This window comes from Schistocerca nitens, chromosome 4, assembly GCF_023898315.1.
Source record: "Schistocerca nitens isolate TAMUIC-IGC-003100 chromosome 4, iqSchNite1.1, whole genome shotgun sequence".
NCBI classification, from domain to species: domain Eukaryota; kingdom Metazoa; phylum Arthropoda; class Insecta; order Orthoptera; family Acrididae; genus Schistocerca; species Schistocerca nitens.
In genome coordinates this window covers 271,252,543-271,268,848 of record NC_064617.1, presented here as the reverse complement: position 1 = coordinate 271,268,848, position 16,306 = coordinate 271,252,543, and the positions used below count along the sequence as shown (strand labels likewise).

Below are 16,306 nucleotides of genomic sequence, written 5' to 3'. Positions count from 1 at the left end.
GAAATAATGACAGTAGGATCCACGAGAGACTCGTCCCAGATGTAGTTGCTCTGGCGGGGGTGTAACTCAGTGGTAGAGTGTCTGCTTCGCATGCAGAAAGTCATGGGTTCAAATCCCAGCTCCTCCAATTTTTGTTTCTCCGTGCAGCAGTACACGAAAACTTTTGCCTATCACCATATTCTATAAAATTCAGTGTACAAGATTCTTCCCCCAAGCAAGTGGATTTCGTACAGTTCGACCGCATGGCGGGAGGACGATGACCTGCAAGAGCCTGGGCTGCGATCCCCCCATTGAAATGTTGCTCCAAAGCCTTCGGTATGGCGTGCGGAGTGCATCTGAAACATGTTATTTGCAACTCACCGCGACAACCGTCATTTGTTTTTTCGAGATACTGAAAAATGAAGGGGGCACCCGGGATTGAACCGGGGACCTCTCGATCTGCAGTCGAATGCTCTACGACTGAGCTATACCCCCTTTCACGATCTTTCTATTCCCATAACTTAAGGAAAAATATTATACTCTGCCTGGCTAAAGACGTCTAATCGAGCAAAATATTGCGTAATCATTATCTCTCAGTTATATATTAGCGTTAAACGATATAAATATCAAAAATACTAGACAGTTCGCGCCTGGAGAAAGTGTGAGTCGGCGCCTACACTTTAATGTCAGAACGCGAAAATTGCACTAGTAGCTTTTTTCAAGCAAGTTCTGTTCGTCCGTTCTCTGTAATCGTTTGGTATCTGATTAAACTGACATACTCGCCTATGGCTTTCGTAAACGAAAATTTCACTGTGACCCCAACGTGATTTGAACACGCAACCTTCTGATCTGGAGTCAGACGCGCTACCGTTGCGCCACGGAGTCGACGCTGCTGAGGTCTTGTCATGAATAGGTTCCTCCAACACTTACTGTACCGTTCAAACCTAAGAAATAATGACAGTAGGATCCACGAGAGACTCGTCCCAGATGTAGTTGCTCTGGCGGGGGTGTAACTCAGTGGTAGAGTGTCTGCTTCGCATGCAGAAAGTCCTGGGTTCAAATCCCAGCTCCTCCAATTTTTGTTTCTCCGTGCAGCAGTACACGAAAACTTTTGCCTATCACCATATTCTATAAAATTCAGTGTACAAGATTCTTCCCCCAAGCAAGTGGATTTCGTACAGTTCGACCGCATGGCGGGAGGACGATGACCTGCAAGAGCCTGGGCTGCGATCCCCCCATTGAAATGTTGCTCCAAAGCCTTCGGTATGGCGTGCGGAGTGCATCTGAAACATGTTATTTGCAACTCACCGCGACAACCGTCATTTGTTTTTTCGAGATACTGAAAAATGAAGGGGGCACCCGGGATTGAACCGGGGACCTCTCGATCTGCAGTCGAATGCTCTACGACTGAGCTATACCCCCTTTCACGATCTTTCTATTCCCATAACTTAAGGAAAAATATTATACTCTGCCTGGCTAAAGACGTCTAATCGAGCAAAATATTGCGTAATCATTATCTCTCAGTTATATATTAGCGTTAAACGATATAAATATCAAAAATACTAGACAGTTCGCGCCTGGAGAAAGTGTGAGTCGGCGCCTACACTTTAATGTCAGAACGCGAAAATTGCACTAGTAGCTTTTTTCAAGCAAGTTCTGTTCGTCCGTTCTCTGTAATCGTTTGGTATCTGATTAAACTGACATACTCGCCTATGGCTTTCGTAAACGAAAATTTCACTGTGACCCCGACGTGATTTGAACACGCAACCTTCTGATCTGGAGTCAGACGCGCTACCGTTGCGCCACGGAGTCGACGCTGCTGAGGTCTTCTCATGAATAGGTTCCTCGAACACTTACTGTACCGTTCAAACCTAAGAAATAATGACAGTAGGATCCACGAGAGACTCGTCCCAGATGTAGTTGCTCTGGCGGGGGTGTAACTCAGTGGTAGAGTGTCTGCTTCGCATGCAGAAAGTCCTGGGTTCAAATCCCAGCTCCTCCAATTTTTGTTTCTCCGTGCAGCAGTACACGAAAACTTTTGCCTATCACCATATTCTATAAAATTCAGTGTACAAGATTCTTCCCCCAAGCAAGTGGATTTCGTACAGTTCGACCGCATGGCGGGAGGACGATGACCTGCAAGAGCCTGGGCTGCGATCCCCCCATTGAAATGTTGCTCCAAAGCCTTCGGTATGGCGTGCGGAGTGCATCTGAAACATGTTATTTGCAACTCACCGCGACAACCGTCATTTGTTTTTTCGAGATACTGAAAAATGAAGGGGGCACCCGGGATTGAACCGGGGACCTCTCGATCTGCAGTCGAATGCTCTACGACTTTTTTTTTTTTTTTTTTTTTTTTTTTTGGTCGAATGCTCTACGACTTTTTTTTTTCTTTTTATTTTTTTTTTTGCCCCGCACGCTTCCACTGCGCCACTCTTTTTTTTTTCCTTTTTTTTTGTTTTCCTTTTTTGTTTTTTTTATTTATGCCTTATCCATTTTTTTATTATTTTTTTTTAATTATTATTATTATTTTTTTTTTTTTTTTGTTTTGTTTTTTCCAAAAGGAGGCGTCAGGGGCAAGGCGGTCAGGGGTCGAAACCCGAGGCCTGACCACCATGTCCCGTGTTCCTCCTCTAGGATCCAACCAACTAACGTGCTTCATGTTAGTTATTTATTTTGTGTTGCAGTGCGCTGCCACTGATGTTATTTAGCGAAAAAAAAAAAAATTAAAAATTAAAAATAAAATTAAAGAAAAGAAAAGATTGCTCCTAGAAATTATAACATGTTTTTTTTCTTGAAACATTTTGTGTCCTTGAACTGGCGTGGGTACTTTGACATGTTGGCGTGTCGCAATTATGTAAAAGTGTTGTTTCTGGAGAGGAAGAAAACCAATGTAGAACGTCTCTTACGTTGGAGGTACAGTGTGGAGAAGAAAATTGTGGAACAAGTGTTTATACTTAGGACGTTGTTTCAAATGATAATGTTGGTCCTGAAGATACAAAATGAAGGCGCTGAGATCTGCATGATGGTTGGTAACAATGTAGTATGCACATTGTCCAAGGAGCCAGGCGTAACTATTATTCTTCGCGGCGGGGAACAATCGCCAATCCGGATGTATCACATCTTCCACAGTAATCGTATTTTCCGATGTCCTGTTAATAATCGACAGCTTTTTCCTCGTCCAGTTCCAGATGACGACGTTCTCTCTGCAAACGAAGGTGTGAGCCAGGGTATCTATAAGCTGACAACGAGTACAGTATGGTGTAGGACGCAGTTTTATTTTATGGAGCTTTTCGCCTGTGATGATCTTTTCATTGACAATGTCATACCATACCGACGCTACGTCCAACGGCAGAATTGGGTTGCTTATGTTCGCCCATATACGTTGCCACGTTTTCTCCGGATGTTTTGTTTCGATCGGATGTCGGTGCTGCCGCTTCGTCAGTTGAGTGTAAAGGGTAGAGGTGGTAAAATGTTGGGGCGACTGAGGCAGGTAACTGATTTCCGTGTAATAGACGCGGACGTATCCCAACTGTTCATTGATGCGCCCAACATGGATTGGCGGCCTCACATCCTGAGGTAGTAAGGAGGTGAAGAGGCTCTGCGATAGTCCAGTGTGATTACTGCGAAGTATTTTGGACGTTCTATTTATGAAAACTGCAAGACACTGTGAGCGGACATCCTTGATGCCTAGCCCGCCTGCGTGGCGAGCCAGTGTTAACGTGTGAAGTGGAGTTTTTAAGATATTACCTCTCCAGACAAACCAATAGATGGCAACAAGCAGCTTGTGAGCGATGTCATCGGGTATGGGCAACACGGCGGCGATGTGATAGATTTTACTAAGAACATACACATTGACCAACTGGGCCCGTTGGAGACGGTTCAGAGATCTAGTCTTATGTTCCTGGAGCGTTGCTCGAACTGTGTTAAGTATAAGGTGCCAGTTCGTCTTGGCCATCTCACGCGGGTCCGGCAGCAGAGTCATTCCAAGTTGCTTAAGCTTGTCAACACGTTGCAACCAAGATGATACCATATATTCATCCATCGGACCGAGAGGAAGAATTTTGGATTTATGGGTATTGATCAACGCACCGGAGGAATGCGTGTACTGTGTGGTCAGGCGGCGCACCGTTTCAATATCATCCGTCGTATTTACAATGACGCTAATGTCATCAGCATAAGCATGGCAAACCGTTTTGACATTAAAGACCTTGAGACCGGCAAGTTGTGCATTCAGAGTAAATAACAGCGGCTCAACCGCGATGGCAAACAACGACATCGAGAGAGGGCAGCCTTGGCGAACAGATTGTTTGATGGGCACACGAGTAGTGAGTTGACCATTAACCTTTATTCTGGACGTTGTTCCAACGATGCAGTGCTGTAAAAGCTGAAGGAACTGATGATTGAACCCCATTTTGTGCATGACGTTCATTAAAAACTTGTGGCTAATCCTGTCAAAGGCCTTTTCAAAATCTAAAACCAAAATCCCTAGTTGACATTTACAGAGCCAAGTTAAATGTAGTACGTCCCTGTAGGCACATAAAACATTCGTCATGGATCGACCTGTGCCGACGCTCGTCTGGTACGGACCAATAACTTTCGTGAGAATCGGTTTCAGCCGTTGATTTAAAAGACGAGTCAAGATTTTAAAATCAGTGTTCAGCAATGTAATGGGTCGATAATCGTGCAAAGAGCGGCTGTGCGCTTTTTTGGGAATCAATACGACCAGGCCTTCAGTAAAGTCTATTGGAAAGGGGTCACCGTTCAGCAATTGATTGTACATAGTTGTTAATTCATCACCAATAAGGTCCCAGAAGCGGATGTAAAATTCCACAGGGAGACCGTCTAATCCTGCCGCTTTGTTACGTGGTGATCCTGTTATGACAACCTTGAGGTCTTCATTCGTGACATTTTCCAGAAGGTCAACATTGTCGTCAGCAGTAACTGTCGTTGCAATGGGAGATAAAAGACTTTCTTCCATGGAAGAGTCGATTTCCGGCTCTGCATAAAGATTCGCATAGTATGTGACAACATGATTTTTGATGTCGGTCTGTGTGATGTACTCCCGTCCTCGGTCGTCTTGAAGATTGTGGAGTAGCTTCTGCCGTCCACGTTTAGCTTCCCTGATAACATGGAAAATGGAAGGCCTTTCCTGCACAATATCAGTCCCAGTCCGCGCTCTTACTTTAGGACCGTCCAGTGACCGCCGCACCCGAGTCGTAATTTTGGCTTTAATGCGTCTGATTTGAAGGTTGTGGCTGATGATCCGTGCGGGATCACCGTACAACTCGCGCAAGCACGAGAAATAAAATTCTAATGTGCGCTTCCTCCAGTATGCTGTGTCCCGTGCATATTGGATCATACATTTCTTTAATTGTGGCTTGACGTATTCGGTCCACCAGACTACACGTCGTGCGTATCTCGCTTGATTGCGCATACACTTGTCCCAAGTGCGGACGAGGGATTGTCGCAGTTCGACGTCGTCGAGGAGAGAGAGATTTAGCTGCCATACACCGCGTCCCAAAAATGTGGTTTGCTTAGTAGAGTTGACTGTTATATGGAAGGCACAATGATCAGAAAAATTTACAGGCCATATCTCACAGTCAATTACATTGTGCAGGAATCTTTTGGTGACATATATTCTGTCTAATCGACTTGCTGAACTATGGCACACGTAGGTGTACGCCTTGGCCTGTGGACGAAGATGGGTCCAGATATCTATCAGACCTAAACCATCAGTTAAAACTTTTAACTCTTCACAAAAATTAAAATTTGGGCACTGGTCCTCGCGGCGTAACACACAATTAAAATCCCCGCCTAAAATTATATTATGTCTGACGTTAGTGAAGAGGCGTACTACATCCTCTCTGTAAAAGTCGCGCCTGTCGCGTCGACCGTCAGACCCAGTTGGGGCATAGATATTTACTAAAAGTAACCCGTTCAGTTTTGCCGTGATCCCGCGCCCAGTTTCTATCAAGGTGTCTAATTCACACGGAATGCCGGCTTTATACAGGATCGCCGTACCACATTCATCGCCTAAGTTCACAATGGCGTCATAGCTGGGAATATCTTCGACCTTAGTGGAAACAACTTCTTGTAACATAGCTATGTCGACGTCTGCTGCGTACAAGTAATCACGTAAGCTCTTCCATTTAACGTCCGAGACAATTCTATTGACATTAATTGTTGCAATCTTGTACGCTTGTGTCATCCCTGAATCTACTAGTCTCGTTCCACGTCCTCAGACCACGAAGTGGTCGTCGCAGGTATGTCTGGGGCCGTCGTTTCCATTGGTTCACCTGTACGGGCATCGACATGCATAAAACCATCATCCCCTTGCGGCTTGGATGTACCATTCCCCTCGGTGTTGGGCAACAACACGTCAGAGGAATTCTTCTTGAGGATTTTCTGGGTTCGCAACAGCTTACTTTCCAACTCGTCTAGTTCCTCTTGACTTTGTTTCCGAGCAGCACGTTTAGATCTGGCGGCCGGTTGTTTGAAACTGGATTTGCCAGCAGTTGTCGGGCCACCGACGGATGCGTTATCGACGCCGATGGCGGAGCCTGTCACCTTACCGGAAGGTGAACCAGATAGCACAGTCGGTGTTTTCGGGGGAGTAGGAACTACAGACGTCAACTGCTCACGACTTTGGTGCGGAGTTGACGTTGTCTCCCCTTCAAGTCGCACCTGGCTGGCAGGTGGGAGGTCAGGTATGGTATCAGTCTGACGATCGCGATGATCGGCGGCATTTTGACTATGATCGGCAGCGGAGGCCGCAGGCTGTACCGCGGTGGCGGTGTAGGCCGGCCAGGTTCGGACGCGGCCGCCAGTGTGGTCGGCCGCTGCAAGACAGGCGAGTCTGCCAGCGTCTGCGCGTACGTTAACTTGTCTCCCGTCTCGGCACCCTCCGCACCAAGGAGAGGTCGAAATTCGCGGCGAGGGGACTTAATACGTGGACATCCTGCCTTTATATGATCAGGGGACCCACAAATAACGCAAGTGCGTGGTTGTCCATCGTAAACAACTAAGGCCTTAAAGCCACGTACAGTTACAAACGACGGTATATGGCGATGCAGATCAATCTTGACATTACGGACACCATTGTCGACATTGAAATGCCTGTTCCCCTGCCACTTCTCACCATATATATGAATGACTTTGCCATATGGTTCAAGCGTTCGCTTGATGTGCTCGAATTCCATTTCGAAAGGTAAGTTAAAGACGCGGACCGTTCTCAAACCTAAGCCAGCATAACTGATCCCCACTTTCAAAACTTCGCCTTTCGAGGTACGAAAATTAGAAGAACCTCCTGTTGTCGTCATAATCCTATGACACACGTCGTCATTTTGAAGACCAACGTACAGAGCGTTAGCGAGAAAATCATACTGCAAACCATTAACATCACCGTCTCGCAAACCTAATTGGTCAAAAAGCCAGTCGTCGATATCGAGTACAGTAGGTCGTTCACAACCGAACGGGAACTCAACTTTAAGATTGCACTTGCGGTATCTAGCCTCCATTATAAGGCGCTTTTATCGTTACTTACAAACACTGAGAAGCTGTAAACAGCAGCAAGCACGCGAGCGGCGAAAGCTGCAACACGTACACAACACACACGTCCGACCGCTACGGCGTCTCGGCCGCGACTAACTGAGCTATACCCCCTTTCACGATCTTTCTATTCCCATAACTTAAGGAAAAATATTATACTCTGCCTGGCTAAAGACGTCTAATCGAGCAAAATATTGCGTAATCATTATCTCTCAGTTATATATTAGCGTTAAACGATATAAATATCAAAAATACTAGACAGTTCGCGCCTGGAGAAAGTGTGAGTCGGCGCCTACACTTTAATGTCAGAACGCGAAAATTGCACTAGTAGCTTTTTTCAAGCAAGTTCTGTTCGTCCGTTCTCTGTAATCGTTTGGTATCTGATTAAACTGACATACTCGCCTATGGCTTTCGTAAACGAAAATTTCACTGTGACCCCGACGTGATTTGAACACGCAACCTTCTGATCTGGAGTCAGACGCGCTACCGTTGCGCCACGGAGTCGACGCTGCTGAGGTCTTGTCATGAATAGGTTCCTCGAACACTTACTGTACCGTTCAAACCTAAGAAATAATGACAGTAGGATCCACGAGAGACTCGTCCCAGATGTAGTTGCTCTGGCGGGGGTGTAACTCAGTGGTAGAGTGTCTGCTTCGCATGCAGAAAGTCCTGGGTTCAAATCCCAGCTCCTCCAATTTTTGTTTCTCCGTGCAGCAGTACACGAAAACTTTTGCCTATCACCATATTCTATAAAATTCAGTGTACAAGATTCTTCCCCCAAGCAAGTGGATTTCGTACAGTTCGACCGCATGGCGGGAGGACGATGACCTGCAAGAGCCTGGGCTGCGATCCCCCCATTGAAATGTTGCTCCAAAGCCTTCGGTATGGCGTGCGGAGTGCATCTGAAACATGTTATTTGCAACTCACCGCGACAACCGTCATTTGTTTTTTCGAGATACTGAAAAATGAAGGGGGCACCCGGGATTGAACCGGGGACCTCTCGATCTGCAGTCGAATGCTCTACGACTGAGCTATACCCCCTTTCACGATCTTTCTATTCCCATAACTTAAGGAAAAATATTATACTCTGCCTGGCTAAAGACGTCTAATCGAGCAAAATATTGCGTAATCATTATCTCTCAGTTATATATTAGCGTTAAACGATATAAATATCAAAAATACTAGACAGTTCGCGCCTGGAGAAAGTGTGAGTCGGCGCCTACACTTTAATGTCAGAACGCGAAAATTGCACTAGTAGCTTTTTTCAAGCAAGTTCTGTTCGTCCGTTCTCTGTAATCGTTTGGTATCTGATTAAACTGACATACTCGCCTATGGCTTTCGTAAACGAAAATTTCACTGTGACCCCGACGTGATTTGAACACGCAACCTTCTGATCTGGAGTCAGACGCGCTACCGTTGCGCCACGGAGTCGACGCTGCTGAGGTCTTGTCATGAATAGGTTCCTCGAACACTTACTGTACCGTTCAAACCTAAGAAATAATGACAGTAGGATCCACGAGAGACTCGTCCCAGATGTAGTTGCTCTGGCGGGGGTGTAACTCAGTGGTAGAGTGTCTGCTTCGCATGCAGAAAGTCCTGGGTTCAAATCCCAGCTCCTCCAATTTTTGTTTCTCCGTGCAGCAGTACACGAAAACTTTTGCCTATCACCATATTCTATAAAATTCAGTGTACAAGATTCTTCCCCCAAGCAAGTGGATTTCGTACAGTTCGACCGCATGGCGGGAGGACGATGACCTGCAAGAGCCTGGGCTGCGATCCCCCCATTGAAATGTTGCTCCAAAGCCTTCGGTATGGCGTGCGGAGTGCATCTGAAACATGTTATTTGCAACTCACCGCGACAACCGTCATTTGTTTTTTCGAGATACTGAAAAATGAAGGGGGCACCCGGGATTGAACCGGGGACCTCTCGATCTGCAGTCGAATGCTCTACGACTGAGCTATACCCCCTTTCACGATCTTTCTATTCCCATAACTTAAGGAAAAATATTATACTCTGCCTGGCTAAAGACGTCTAATCGAGCAAAATATTGCGTAATCATTATCTCTCAGTTATATATTAGCGTTAAACGATATAAATATCAAAAATACTAGACAGTTCGCGCCTGGAGAAAGTGTGAGTCGGCGCCTACACTTTAATGTCAGAACGCGAAAATTGCACTAGTAGCTTTTTTCAAGCAAGTTCTGTTCGTCCGTTCTCTGTAATCGTTTGGCATCTGATTAAACTGACATACTCGCCTATGGCTTTCGTAAACGAAAATTTCACTGTGACCCCGACGTGATTTGAACACGCAACCTTCTGATCTGGAGTCAGACGCGCTACCGTTGCGCCACGGAGTCGACGCTGCTGAGGTCTTGTCATGAATAGGTTCCTCGAACACTTACTGTACCGTTCAAACCTAAGAAATAATGACAGTAGGATCCACGAGAGACTCGTCCCAGATGTAGTTGCTCTGGCGGGGGTGTAACTCAGTGGTAGAGTGTCTGCTTCGCATGCAGAAAGTCCTGGGTTCAAATCCCAGCTCCTCCAATTTTTGTTTCTCCGTGCAGCAGTACACGAAAACTTTTGCCTATCACCATATTCTATAAAATTCAGTGTACAAGATTCTTCCCCCAAGCAAGTGGATTTCGTACAGTTCGACCGCATGGCGGGAGGACGATGACCTGCAAGAGCCTGGGCTGCGATCCCCCCATTGAAATGTTGCTCCAAAGCCTTCGGTATGGCGTGCGGAGTGCATCTGAAACATGTTATTTGCAACTCACCGCGACAACCGTCATTTGTTTTTTCGAGATACTGAAAAATGAAGGGGGCACCCGGGATTGAACCGGGGACCTCTCGATCTGCAGTCGAATGCTCTACGACTGAGCTATACCCCCTTTCACGATCTTTCTATTCCCATAACTTAAGGAAAAATATTATACTCTGCCTGGCTAAAGACGTCTAATCGAGCAAAATATTGCGTAATCATTATCTCTCAGTTATATATTAGCGTTAAACGATATAAATATCAAAAATACTAGACAGTTCGCGCCTGGAGAAAGTGTGAGTCGGCGCCTACACTTTAATGTCAGAACGCGAAAATTGCACTAGTAGCTTTTTTCAAGCAAGTTCTGTTCGTCCGTTCTCTGTAATCGTTTGGTATCTGATTAAACTGACATACTCGCCTATGGCTTTCGTAAACGAAAATTTCACTGTGACCCCGACGTGATTTGAACACGCAACCTTCTGATCTGGAGTCAGACGCGCTACCGTTGCGCCACGGAGTCGACGCTGCTGAGGTCTTGTCATGAATAGGTTCCTCGAACACTTACTGTACCGTTCAAACCTAAGAAATAATGACAGTAGGATCCACGAGAGACTCGTCCCAGATGTAGTTGCTCTGGCGGGGGTGTAACTCAGTGGTAGAGTGTCTGCTTCGCATGCAGAAAGTCCTGGGTTCAAATCCCAGCTCCTCCAATTTTTGTTTCTCCGTGCAGCAGTACACGAAAACTTTTGCCTATCACCATATTCTATAAAATTCAGTGTACAAGATTCTTCCCCCAAGCAAGTGGATTTCGTACAGTTCGACCGCATGGCGGGAGGACGATGACCTGCAAGAGCCTGGGCTGCGATCCCCCCATTGAAATGTTGCTCCAAAGCCTTCGGTATGGCGTGCGGAGTGCATCTGAAACATGTTATTTGCAACTCACCGCGACAACCGTCATTTGTTTTTTCGAGATACTGAAAAATGAAGGGGGCACCCGGGATTGAACCGGGGACCTCTCGATCTGCAGTCGAATGCTCTACGACTGAGCTATACCCCCTTTCACGATCTTTCTATTCCCATAACTTAAGGAAAAATATTATACTCTGCCTGGCTAAAGACGTCTAATCGAGCAAAATATTGCGTAATCATTATCTCTCAGTTATTTATTAGCGTTAAACGATATAAATATCAAAAATACTAGACAGTTCGCGCCTGGAGAAAGTGTGAGTCGGCGCCTACACTTTAATGTCAGAACGCGAAAATTGCACTAGTAGCTTTTTTCAAGCAAGTTCTGTTCGTCCGTTCTCTGTAATCGTTTGGTATCTGATTAAACTGACATACTCGCCTATGGCTTTCGTAAACGAAAATTTCACTGTGACCCCAACGTGATTTGAACACGCAACCTTCTGATCTGGAGTCAGACGCGCTACCGTTGCGCCACGGAGTCGACGCTGCTGAGGTCTTGTCATGAATAGGTTCCTCGAACACTTACTGTACCGTTCAAACCTAAGAAATAATGACAGTAGGATCCACGAGAGACTCGTCCCAGATGTAGTTGCTCTGGCGGGGGTGTAACTCAGTGGTAGAGTGTCTGCTTCGCATGCAGAAAGTCCTGGGTTCAAATCCCAGCTCCTCCAATTTTTGTTTCTCCGTGCAGCAGTACACGAAAACTTTTGCCTATCACCATATTCTATAAAATTCAGTGTACAAGATTCTTCCCCCAAGCAAGTGGATTTCGTACAGTTCGACCGCATGGCGGGAGGACGATGACCTGCAAGAGCCTGGGCTGCGATCCCCCCATTGAAATGTTGCTCCAAAGCCTTCGGTATGGCGTGCGGAGTGCATCTGAAACATGTTATTTGCAACTCACCGCGACAACCGTCATTTGTTTTTTCGAGATACTGAAAAATGAAGGGGGCACCCGGGATTGAACCGGGGACCTCTCGATCTGCAGTCGAATGCTCTACGACTGAGCTATACCCCCTTTCACGATCTTTCTATTCCCATAACTTAAGGAAAAATATTATACTCTGCCTGGCTAAAGACGTCTAATCGAGCAAAATATTGCGTAATCATTATCTCTCAGTTATATATTAGCGTTAAACGATATAAATATCAAAAATACTAGACACTTCGCGCCTGGAGAAAGTGTGAGTCGGCGCCTACACTTTAATGTCAGAACGCGAAAATTGCACTAGTAGCTTTTTTCAAGCAAGTTCTGTTCGTCCGTTCTCTGTAATCGTTTGGTATCTGATTAAACTGACATACTCGCCTATGGCTTTCGTAAACGAAAATTTCACTGTGACCCCGACGTGATTTGAACACGCAACCTTCTGATCTGGAGTCAGACGCGCTACCGTTGCGCCACGGAGTCGACGCTGCTGAGGTCTTGTCATGAATAGGTTCCTCGAACACTTACTGTACCGTTCAAACCTAAGAAATAATGACAGTAGGATCCACGAGAGACTCGTCCCAGATGTAGTTGCTCTGGCGGGGGTGTAACTCAGTGGTAGAGTGTCTGCTTCGCATGCAGAAAGTCCTGGGTTCAAATCCCAGCTCCTCCAATTTTTGTTTCTCCGTGCAGCAGTACACGAAAACTTTTGCCTATCACCATATTCTATAAAATTCAGTGTACAAGATTCTTCCCCCAAGCAAGTGGATTTCGTACAGTTCGACCGCATGGCGGGAGGACGATGACCTGCAAGAGCCTGGGCTGCGATCCCCCCATTGAAATGTTGCTCCAAAGCCTTCGGTATGGCGTGCGGAGTGCATCTGAAACATGTTATTTGCAACTCACCGCGACAACCGTCATTTGTTTTTTCGAGATACTGAAAAATGAAGGGGGCACCCGGGATTGAACCGGGGACCTCTCGATCTGCAGTCGAATGCTCTACGACTGAGCTATACCCCCTTTCACGATCTTTCTATTTCCATAACTTAAGGAAAAATATTATACTCTGCCTGGCTAAAGACGTCTAATCGAGCAAAATATTGCGTAATCATTATCTCTCAGTTATATATTAGCGTTAAACGATATAAATATCAAAAATACTAGACAGTTCGCGCCTGGAGAAAGTGTGAGTCGGCGCCTACACTTTAATGTCAGAACGCGAAAATTGCACTAGTAGCTTTTTTCAAGCAAGTTCTGTTCGTCCGTTCTCTGTCATCGTTTGGTATCTGATTAAACTGACATACTCGCCTATGGCTTTCGTAAACGAAAATTTCACTGTGACCCCGACGTGATTTGAACACGCAACCTTCTGATCTGGAGGCAGACGCGCTACCGTTGCGCCACGGAGTCGACGCTGCTGAGGTCTTGTCATGAATAGGTTCCTCGAACACTTACTGTACCGTTCAAACCTAAGAAATAATGACAGTAGGATCCACGAGAGACTCGTCCCAGATGTAGTTGCTCTGGCGGGGGTGTAACTCAGTGGTAGAGTGTCTGCTTCGCATGCAGAAAGTCCTGGGTTCAAATCCCAGCTCCTCCAATTTTTGTTTCTCCGTGCAGCAGTACACGAAAACTTTTGCCTATCACCATATTCTATAAAATTCAGTGTACAAGATTCTTCCCCCAAGCAAGTGGATTTCGTACAGTTCGACCGCATGGCGGGAGGACGATGACCTGCAAGAGCCTGGGCTGCGATCCCCCCATTGAAATGTTGCTCCAAAGCCTTCGGTATGGCGTGCGGAGTGCATCTGAAACATGTTATTTGCAACTCACCGCGACAACCGTCATTTGTTTTTTCGAGATACTGAAAAATGAAGGGGGCACCCGGGATTGAACCGGGGACCTCTCGATCTGCAGTCGAATGCTCTACGACTTTTTTTTTTTTATTTTTTTTTTCGTTGTGTTTTTTTTTATTTTCGTTTTTTGTTTTTTTTTTATTTTTTTTACCGTTACACCATTTGTTTTTCTTTTTTTTTAGTTATTTGTTTTTTTTTTTGACGCCTTATCCATTTTTTTTTTTTTTTTTTTTTTTTTGTAATGCACGTGAGTGCTAGGCAGCCGGTGGCAAGGTGGGCAGGGGTCGCAATCCTGAGGCCTGGCCACGATGTCACCGCCATACCCCGCACCCATTTGCATCGTTTTGTGATGTGAATTTATAGTTCCAGAAGTATTATTATATTTTGTTTAATTTGTAATGTGGCGTCATGGGTGTTCCATTGTTTTTATAAATATAAACAGAATGTTAAAAAGAAATCCATGTCTGGCCTTAGGATTACGCAGCACAGTATGAAATCCAGCACAGCAGGTACTCAAAGTTGGTCTTCGCGTAGAAAGAATTTTCCCAGTTTCCATGTCGTTGATAAGTATTGTGCATTCTGTTTCCCGATAGGTGAGTGTGGATTGCCGCTTCTCAAAACCCTGAGCATGCCATGCATTGGAAGATGCGCGCTGGTAACGTGGTGACACCATAGAGCAGGGACATGCCAAAACAACCATTTCCCGTATTGTAAAGCCTCTTGATAGGAGGATAGAAGCTGCTGGAATCTCCTGGTTCGTACGAAATCTTCGTGCAGCTTTGATGAAAAATAATGCGAAATGAAAGTAAACAAGTGAGGAGCCTCTTCTGGGTGTCGCTCTGCGGAACCAAAAGTAAAGTGCTGTCATTTGAAAATGAAAGGGAACTCCAAAAAAACAATTAAATGTTCGAGGCCAAGTGCACTGTGCACTCAGTACCGCCGTTTGACCCATGATGCAAATCACCCACAGCTGATGGTGCGGAGCAGACCATATCCATGGAAACAACAACAATATAACAAAGTAGTGAAAAAAAAAAAAAAAATCCGTCCAATGGATCCGTAAACTTAAATTCTGCCATCACTTAAAGCAATAGTGAGAAAATTTTGAAACTGGTCTTGATACTGTCGCAATTTCTTAATCGCATAGTACTCTTCGATGAGGTACATCTGATAATCGTGTAGCGTTGGCGTTGTATGGACGAGCATGTAATAGACGAACTGGCCCATGAGCCAGACATAACTATTATTCTTAGATTGAGGATAAAGCTGCCAGTCTGGTTGAAGCGCGTCATGAAGTTGAATGGAAGAATCCGACGTCCTATTAATGACTGCGAGTTTCTTTCGCGTCCACTGCCATATTTGTGTTTGATCCCGGCAGTGGAAGAGATGCGGCAGCGTTTCCACTAAGTTACACTTCTCACAAAACGGGGTGGGCCGCAGCTTGATTTTGTGCAATTTCTCTCCAGTGGGAATCACCTCATTGACAGCGTCATACCAAACAGATCGAACTCTGGAGCGAAGGAGCGGATAACTAATGTTCTTCCATACATTTCTCCAGTTTTTGCCTAAATATTTCTTCTCAATTGGGTTATCCAGCTGCCGTTTAGTAAGAGCACGATAGGTCGCCGCCGTGTTGAACGGATGCGGGTTGTCCTGAACATAGCTGAGCTCCACATAATACCGCCGGATATAGCCAAGCTCAGGATGAATGTGTCCCACAGACGTTGGCGCAGACAAATCCTTTGGACGTAAGGTGTTGAAAAGCCGTTCCGTGAGACTATTTGGGTTACTGTGTAGTATGCGGGAAGTACGAGTTAAAAAAGTCGCCACACATTGGGATTCAACGTCTTTGACGCCTAAGCCACCGCGGGAACGAAATAACGAGGTAGCTTTAAAGGAAACTTTAAAGATGTTCCCTCGCCAGACATACCAGCAAGCAAGTGCTAAAATTTTTTTCGCAATGGCTGTCGGGATTGGTAAAACAGCGGCAGTGTGATAGAGCTTACTGAAAACGTAACTATTAATAAACTGTGCCCTCTGCATCCGGTCTAAAGACCGCATGTTATGTTCTTTGATCACCGCACGTAAGATGGTAAGCTTGCGTTCCCAATTCACGTGGAGCATGGCCTGGGGGTTCGGTGATATAACCAGGCCGAGATGCCACAGGTCTTCGGTCTTGTCCAACCAAGAAATACCGATGGAGTGGGGGTTGCGACCTAACGGCATAATTTTGGACTTTCGCTCATTAAGTCTAGCGCCACAAG

The 16,306-nt window shown here is 45.7% G+C and overlaps 27 non-coding genes across 27 annotated transcripts; 10 read left to right on the top strand and 17 right to left on the bottom strand.

Annotated features, from left to right (window-relative positions):
- Positions 1–55: 55 nt before the first annotated feature.
- On the top strand, positions 56–127 carry Trnaa-cgc (transfer RNA alanine (anticodon CGC)). The gene has a single exon. It is a non-coding gene; the product is annotated as a tRNA-Ala (tRNA).
- Positions 128–402: 275 nt separating this feature from the next.
- Positions 403–474, bottom strand: Trnac-gca (transfer RNA cysteine (anticodon GCA)). Its single transcript has one exon. It is a non-coding gene; the product is annotated as a tRNA-Cys (tRNA).
- Positions 475–792: 318 nt separating this feature from the next.
- On the bottom strand, positions 793–864 carry Trnaw-cca (transfer RNA tryptophan (anticodon CCA)). The gene has a single exon. It is a non-coding gene; the product is annotated as a tRNA-Trp (tRNA).
- A 118-nt stretch (positions 865–982) lies between these two features.
- Positions 983–1,054, top strand: Trnaa-cgc (transfer RNA alanine (anticodon CGC)). The gene has a single exon. It is a non-coding gene; the product is annotated as a tRNA-Ala (tRNA).
- Positions 1,055–1,329: 275 nt separating this feature from the next.
- Positions 1,330–1,401, bottom strand: Trnac-gca (transfer RNA cysteine (anticodon GCA)). The gene has a single exon. It is a non-coding gene; the product is annotated as a tRNA-Cys (tRNA).
- A 318-nt stretch (positions 1,402–1,719) lies between these two features.
- Positions 1,720–1,791, bottom strand: Trnaw-cca (transfer RNA tryptophan (anticodon CCA)). The gene has a single exon. It is a non-coding gene; the product is annotated as a tRNA-Trp (tRNA).
- Positions 1,792–1,909: 118 nt separating this feature from the next.
- Trnaa-cgc (transfer RNA alanine (anticodon CGC)) lies at positions 1,910–1,981 on the top strand. The gene has a single exon. It is a non-coding gene; the product is annotated as a tRNA-Ala (tRNA).
- Positions 1,982–7,962: 5,981 nt separating this feature from the next.
- Trnaw-cca (transfer RNA tryptophan (anticodon CCA)) lies at positions 7,963–8,034 on the bottom strand. The gene has a single exon. It is a non-coding gene; the product is annotated as a tRNA-Trp (tRNA).
- Positions 8,035–8,152: 118 nt separating this feature from the next.
- Trnaa-cgc (transfer RNA alanine (anticodon CGC)) lies at positions 8,153–8,224 on the top strand. The gene has a single exon. It is a non-coding gene; the product is annotated as a tRNA-Ala (tRNA).
- Positions 8,225–8,499: 275 nt separating this feature from the next.
- Trnac-gca (transfer RNA cysteine (anticodon GCA)) lies at positions 8,500–8,571 on the bottom strand. Its single transcript has one exon. It is a non-coding gene; the product is annotated as a tRNA-Cys (tRNA).
- Positions 8,572–8,889: 318 nt separating this feature from the next.
- Trnaw-cca (transfer RNA tryptophan (anticodon CCA)) lies at positions 8,890–8,961 on the bottom strand. The gene has a single exon. It is a non-coding gene; the product is annotated as a tRNA-Trp (tRNA).
- Positions 8,962–9,079: 118 nt separating this feature from the next.
- On the top strand, positions 9,080–9,151 carry Trnaa-cgc (transfer RNA alanine (anticodon CGC)). Its single transcript has one exon. It is a non-coding gene; the product is annotated as a tRNA-Ala (tRNA).
- A 275-nt stretch (positions 9,152–9,426) lies between these two features.
- Trnac-gca (transfer RNA cysteine (anticodon GCA)) lies at positions 9,427–9,498 on the bottom strand. Its single transcript has one exon. It is a non-coding gene; the product is annotated as a tRNA-Cys (tRNA).
- Positions 9,499–9,816: 318 nt separating this feature from the next.
- On the bottom strand, positions 9,817–9,888 carry Trnaw-cca (transfer RNA tryptophan (anticodon CCA)). The gene has a single exon. It is a non-coding gene; the product is annotated as a tRNA-Trp (tRNA).
- A 118-nt stretch (positions 9,889–10,006) lies between these two features.
- Positions 10,007–10,078, top strand: Trnaa-cgc (transfer RNA alanine (anticodon CGC)). The gene has a single exon. It is a non-coding gene; the product is annotated as a tRNA-Ala (tRNA).
- A 275-nt stretch (positions 10,079–10,353) lies between these two features.
- Positions 10,354–10,425, bottom strand: Trnac-gca (transfer RNA cysteine (anticodon GCA)). Its single transcript has one exon. It is a non-coding gene; the product is annotated as a tRNA-Cys (tRNA).
- A 318-nt stretch (positions 10,426–10,743) lies between these two features.
- On the bottom strand, positions 10,744–10,815 carry Trnaw-cca (transfer RNA tryptophan (anticodon CCA)). Its single transcript has one exon. It is a non-coding gene; the product is annotated as a tRNA-Trp (tRNA).
- A 118-nt stretch (positions 10,816–10,933) lies between these two features.
- Positions 10,934–11,005, top strand: Trnaa-cgc (transfer RNA alanine (anticodon CGC)). The gene has a single exon. It is a non-coding gene; the product is annotated as a tRNA-Ala (tRNA).
- Positions 11,006–11,280: 275 nt separating this feature from the next.
- Positions 11,281–11,352, bottom strand: Trnac-gca (transfer RNA cysteine (anticodon GCA)). Its single transcript has one exon. It is a non-coding gene; the product is annotated as a tRNA-Cys (tRNA).
- A 318-nt stretch (positions 11,353–11,670) lies between these two features.
- Positions 11,671–11,742, bottom strand: Trnaw-cca (transfer RNA tryptophan (anticodon CCA)). Its single transcript has one exon. It is a non-coding gene; the product is annotated as a tRNA-Trp (tRNA).
- A 118-nt stretch (positions 11,743–11,860) lies between these two features.
- On the top strand, positions 11,861–11,932 carry Trnaa-cgc (transfer RNA alanine (anticodon CGC)). Its single transcript has one exon. It is a non-coding gene; the product is annotated as a tRNA-Ala (tRNA).
- A 275-nt stretch (positions 11,933–12,207) lies between these two features.
- On the bottom strand, positions 12,208–12,279 carry Trnac-gca (transfer RNA cysteine (anticodon GCA)). The gene has a single exon. It is a non-coding gene; the product is annotated as a tRNA-Cys (tRNA).
- A 318-nt stretch (positions 12,280–12,597) lies between these two features.
- Positions 12,598–12,669, bottom strand: Trnaw-cca (transfer RNA tryptophan (anticodon CCA)). Its single transcript has one exon. It is a non-coding gene; the product is annotated as a tRNA-Trp (tRNA).
- A 118-nt stretch (positions 12,670–12,787) lies between these two features.
- On the top strand, positions 12,788–12,859 carry Trnaa-cgc (transfer RNA alanine (anticodon CGC)). The gene has a single exon. It is a non-coding gene; the product is annotated as a tRNA-Ala (tRNA).
- Positions 12,860–13,134: 275 nt separating this feature from the next.
- Trnac-gca (transfer RNA cysteine (anticodon GCA)) lies at positions 13,135–13,206 on the bottom strand. Its single transcript has one exon. It is a non-coding gene; the product is annotated as a tRNA-Cys (tRNA).
- A 318-nt stretch (positions 13,207–13,524) lies between these two features.
- Positions 13,525–13,596, bottom strand: Trnaw-cca (transfer RNA tryptophan (anticodon CCA)). The gene has a single exon. It is a non-coding gene; the product is annotated as a tRNA-Trp (tRNA).
- A 118-nt stretch (positions 13,597–13,714) lies between these two features.
- On the top strand, positions 13,715–13,786 carry Trnaa-cgc (transfer RNA alanine (anticodon CGC)). The gene has a single exon. It is a non-coding gene; the product is annotated as a tRNA-Ala (tRNA).
- Positions 13,787–16,306: the final 2,520 nt, after the last annotated feature.